Source organism: Clarias gariepinus, chromosome 18 (genome assembly GCF_024256425.1).
Source record: "Clarias gariepinus isolate MV-2021 ecotype Netherlands chromosome 18, CGAR_prim_01v2, whole genome shotgun sequence".
NCBI classification, from domain to species: domain Eukaryota; kingdom Metazoa; phylum Chordata; class Actinopteri; order Siluriformes; family Clariidae; genus Clarias; species Clarias gariepinus.
The window spans coordinates 2,401,667-2,407,063 of NC_071117.1; positions in this window are offsets into that span (position 1 = coordinate 2,401,667).

Below are 5,397 nucleotides of genomic sequence, written 5' to 3' on the forward strand. Positions count from 1 at the left end.
TCTCGCCCGCGGAGCAATTCAGTGTAGAACCGCCACTGCCTATTTTCCACCACATCACGTACTTTCCTGATCTCGGACTAAACTCCGCGCTTTGCTTTTATAATGTGGAGCAAGCCCGAGATCATATTAACGTAGCATTCATCATTCAAAGTTATTCATATCAGTGTATAGTAAGTGTGATTTGAAAAGTGCTATAACTCCACCTGCCACAGTTTCGGCCCAGTGGAACAATCTGACTACATGTGAAGTGCCATGAAAAAGTATTTGCCCCTTCCTATTTTTTTTGTTTGCATATTTGTCACACTTGTATAGGTGGAATTTCACCTAAACACTTTAGGTGAGAACGTATAGGTTAATATGTATAGGTGAGAACAGCTGATTCACACTTGGGGAGAGTGAATAATTTGCATTTGAATGTTGTCTGGCATTGTAAGCACACGCAGTGACACTAAAGGAATAATAGGATTAATAGGAATAGGAGGCACTAAAGAGGAGGATTTTAATTTAGTCTGCGTCTATTTTTAGGCGTGCCAGCTGCCACTTTTTAGTCTTATAATGCCCACATGACATGCTGGTACAGAGCTGGACATAGCTCATCCATGCCAATGATCCCGGGTTTGCACCCTGCGCTATAAAATACGAGTACGACGGCCATCTGCGGACAGCAGCTCCTGCCTCCGTCCGCTCGCGCTGGCTCTTCTTTGAAGTCTCTGGGCCGCGTAGTAAAATCCACTGTAAACCAACAAACCCCGAAGGGGAGGCGGCCTAACTAGTGAGCGAGGAGCGATATTGATTTGGGCGCACGCCGTGACAGGCTGGAAAAAAAAACTATTGTCCTCAAAAATGTAACAGATGAGGACTCTGATTAATGTGCAAAAACTATATAATAAAACTATATAAGACTACATGCCTTTATAAGACTCAACTTTTATTTAAGCGCACTTACAATAACGAAAAAACGTGATTTTATAAATGTTTGAAAGCAAATAAGCTGCGCTGTTCTGTATTGTTTTTGGTGAACTTGAGCGCGTCAGAAAATGAACGCAAACGTTTTTTTAAATGGTCAGAGTCAGTCTGCTTGCTGTTTTCCCGACGCGTTCATAATCATTAGTCTACTTCTGCCAGTGCGCTCTGGAAAACTTCATGCATGCGGCTGAGCGCTGATTAAAACTATGGAGTAAATTAAAGAGGAGAATCACGATGCCGAATCGAAGTCCTGAGCCCAAACCTCATTTAAATTAAATTAACAAATACTATAAGTAAAAAAAAAACAATAGCCCACGTTTAGAAACCGTTTATAAATTCTTTTCGACATGAGTTGGCCCAGTGTTATGCGCAGAGCGCCGGGAGATTTCCTGAAGCTCCGAAATCACTGGGGCATTTTTTCTAAATAGATGCTATTGTTAATAACTGATGGAGGTTTGGGGCTGTATACACACACATTTTTGAGGGGTTTAAAACGAATTAGTCCGAGCAGACCTACATGAAAGGTGAGAAGTGAGTAACTGCGCGCGCTGTCGCGGTGTATATACTGTACAACACACGTTTATCAACCTACATAAAAACGCTGCCTTTTGTAAAGTGAAAGTACTTTACAAAAGACGAACAGCTTTATTTCAGGCATAAATTCACAATCACATCACATTCCAGCTATTATTTCCAGCCGTGGTTAAATAATGTATGAAATAATTATTAAATGCTGGACACAAACAGCAAATATGATGACTATTATAAAATGCCCGAAGAAGCTCGTGGTCATAAAATAATATTTACTTAATAATATAATATATATAGTTCATTCATGTCTTCTGATGATGTCGACACATTTTTTTACGTTTTAAATAAGATATGTTGGCATATTCACGAATCAGGACATTCGTATAGTTAAGACTATCAGATAGCCTACTATCAGGAAATTAAATTAATTTCAACACCATGTAAACCGAGACATTGCCATGTCTTTCACTGTTTTGTCCCTGTTAAAACATTACAAAAAATATATAAGAAACTTATTAAGAATTTTAAAGCACGAATTTGGGCATCTCATTTCATCATTATGAAAAAAATATGAAGCACATATACACACATTTATCATGAAAGATCTGTTGTAAAGCAAAATAAAATTCATGTTTGCTTCAGCATTGGGAACAATATTGTTTTAGACTAAGTAATTATACACAATTCTTCGTTGTACAGTACTTGGTCCCGCGTTTAAATAAAGTCCTTCCATGCGCCATCTGGCGGATACTCAGTAAAGCACAACACATTTATTTAAATTCCCAAATGTTGCTTACGGCAAATCGCGGCGCGCCGCGCGCTAAATTGAGGCATCCCGCGGGAAAACACGCGCAGTCTTAATGGCCACATCTGTATGGGCAACTCTTTAAGACACCCTATAAGGAGACAGTGCAACCCAAGCTAAGTAAATCAAAGAAACTATTTTAAATTGCAAACGTTGGCTGTGCACCTCCTTAAGCAATAGCTTGGCAGGAAAGTGCCTGTTGCTACACCACAGACGTAGTTGGCACAAATACCTGAAGTGGTGGGCCCATTTGACTGCTCATGGAATGACATTAAGGATCCACCAAGACACACCAGATTCAGGCAGGAGCTGGCCTTGGTGTCTGGCATGGACTGGGGCCACAAAACACCTTTTTTTAAACAGTTGCTGTGAAGGAAAGTGCCTACAATGGATTGGGCGAGGTGGGACCTTAGAGAGAAATTAAGGAACGGGGCAGACGAGCACGCCAGAATCCCCCACAAGAATCCTAAAACCGGCAATTAGGATGGACTGATAAGGCATGCAATTCTCATCTACTCTTTTGAAATGGCCAGCAGGAACTCTGTCCTGTGAGGCCACTTAACCACAGTGGAGCCATGAGAAATTCTCTGTTAGTGTTTATTAGGGGAGGTCAAAGGGTCTCACTGCCTATCCCTTATTGTTTGCTAAAAGGGGAAACCTGCTGCAGGTTGTAAACTGCTATTCATCTACAACATTACAAGCTCGCACAAAGCTTGCTACAGGCATGCAGTCTGAAACACCATTCCAGGAGAAGGTTAAATGCAACAAGTACTGTAACCAAACTACTGGACTAAAGTCCTGGACCAAAACAAATCTCTGCAAACCACACACACACACACACACACACACACACACTTTTTTCACTTTACATTTTCTTTGAAACAAACTGGATTGTCTGTTGCACACTGATAGAATGGAAATTAAATGCCATGAAGTAGACTTTGTGGTGTCCCAATATACAGGACATGACTCTGGACACAAGTTTATAATCTGCACCTTATAAAATAACCAATAGATCACCTACTCCATACTTTTTAATTCTAGTTTTCCTTAAACTTTAGTAACATTTACTAACAAATTTCTTTATTTTTACTAACAAATTCTTTTACTAACAAAAATAAAGGAAAAATAATTATAAATAGTATTTAAAATTTAACGTTAAAAAAAAATAATAATTCAGCTATAAAAACAACATAAAAATTCCAATAAGGAATAAAGACTTCTTCCTGGCACCCTCAGGAGTTCGTTGTTTATTCTCTGCCACCACTTGTGTTTCAGGGAGCAGCGGTCTCCAGCAAAATGTTAGGTGTTTGGTTCCCTCCTGCTATGTTTTAGGATGCCGAACATCTAACACCCCCATCTAGCCATCAGTGTCAAAACTTGTGCCCCTTTCAGAGAAGCTGGCAGTGGGGAACCTACTGCCAGGTATGTCTCTTTAGGTACAAAGCACGGTAGAGAGAGGCTACAGGATTCATTTTGTACATCGTCCTCCGCGTTTTTATGGCATGGTCTCCACTTCCATGAAATCGAAACGAGCGCATTTGCTGACTTAGCAATTATTACAGACTTTGCTGGAAAAAAGGGGCCAAGGAACATGTTCCCTTGCCAGACAGAGAGTAAGGCAATGACAGTCAATATCTTTTGGTTATAAATTCGTTCTCAATTGGACGGGGGTGGCATCCAATTTTATATCTTCGTGGGCTGAGCATCAAAATGCTGACAGTCAAAATGATTGTTTCTTAAATCCAACCAGAGGATTGGTTTGTGACAATCGACCTGAAGGATGCATATGTTCAAATAGAAATATTGCTACAACACAGGAAGTTCCTGAGGTTCATTCAGGGGCGAAGCCCACCAGTATCTGGTCCTTACATTTGGCCTATCCCTGTCACCTAAAGGAAACCAGGCTAGGCCAGAAAGTGATTGTTCATTACTTTGAGTGTTTTATGTCTTATGGCAGCTGCATCCACCATGATACCCTTGCGCCTTCTGCACAATAAAATTTTTAAGTTGTGGCTAAGCGCCAGGGGATTTCATCCAAGGGCCAATCCCCAGAGGCAAATAAGGGTTACGCGCTAGGGGCTTCCTACCCTTTCTATGTGGTTCAGACCCTGGTTTTTGTCTCTGGCACTCACTCTAGGTCTGTGTTGTTGTCGCAAGTTGCTAATGACAGACGCTCGGTCTTAAATGGCCATCAAAAGCCCAAGGGATCTTCTACCATGGCACATCAATTGCTTCGCAATGATGGCTCTATTTCTGGCCCTGAAATACTCCCTCCAGCAGTTGAGAGGCTACCATATCCTAGAGCATGTGGACAACACTACGGTAGTTTCATACATAAATCGTCAGCGCGATCTGCGCTCATGCCGCTGGAAAAGGCTAGCGCACCAGGTTCTGCGTTGGGCACAGGACAAGTTTCTGTCCCCCAGGGTGATTTACATTCCGGGGCATATGAATATGGGAGCAGACTTGCTGTCCAGACAAGCTGTGACACATAGGGATTGGAAACTCCACCCCGAAGTAGTCAGTCAAATCTGGGAGAATTTTTTTGTTGCAGAGGTGGACCTCTTTGCCACACAGGAGAAGGCACAATGTCCCCTTTATTACTCTAAGAGTCCTCCAGCTCCCCTTGGTCTGGATGCCATAGCCCATACATGGCCCAGACTGCGTCATTTCCTTTGGTAGCGCTGCTCCCAGGAGTCCTGGCGAAAGTCCGTCAACAAGGCTTGCGCCTCATACTTACAGAACTTACAGTAGGTAGACAAGCGGTATTCTACTTTTAGGCCTTGTTCAGACGGGCGTTAAAATCGGGCATTTTTCTGGCGTTCATTGCGTCCGGTGAGCGCGGATCAAGCGCGAAGCGTATTCTAAACATAGGAGTCAATGAGAGTGTTTACACGGGCTTTGGTGTCGTGCGTTTGTCCGGCTGCGCGTTTATACGGCGTCAAAAAAAGGTTGCATGCAGCTTTTTCTTAACGTTTAAATCCCAACGAACGCAAGGAAAAGGCTTCTAGTGTGTTTTCTTCGCGTTCATTTTACGTTCGGGGGACCATATATATCCCATAATTCTATATGCTATACATAGGGAAATGCGG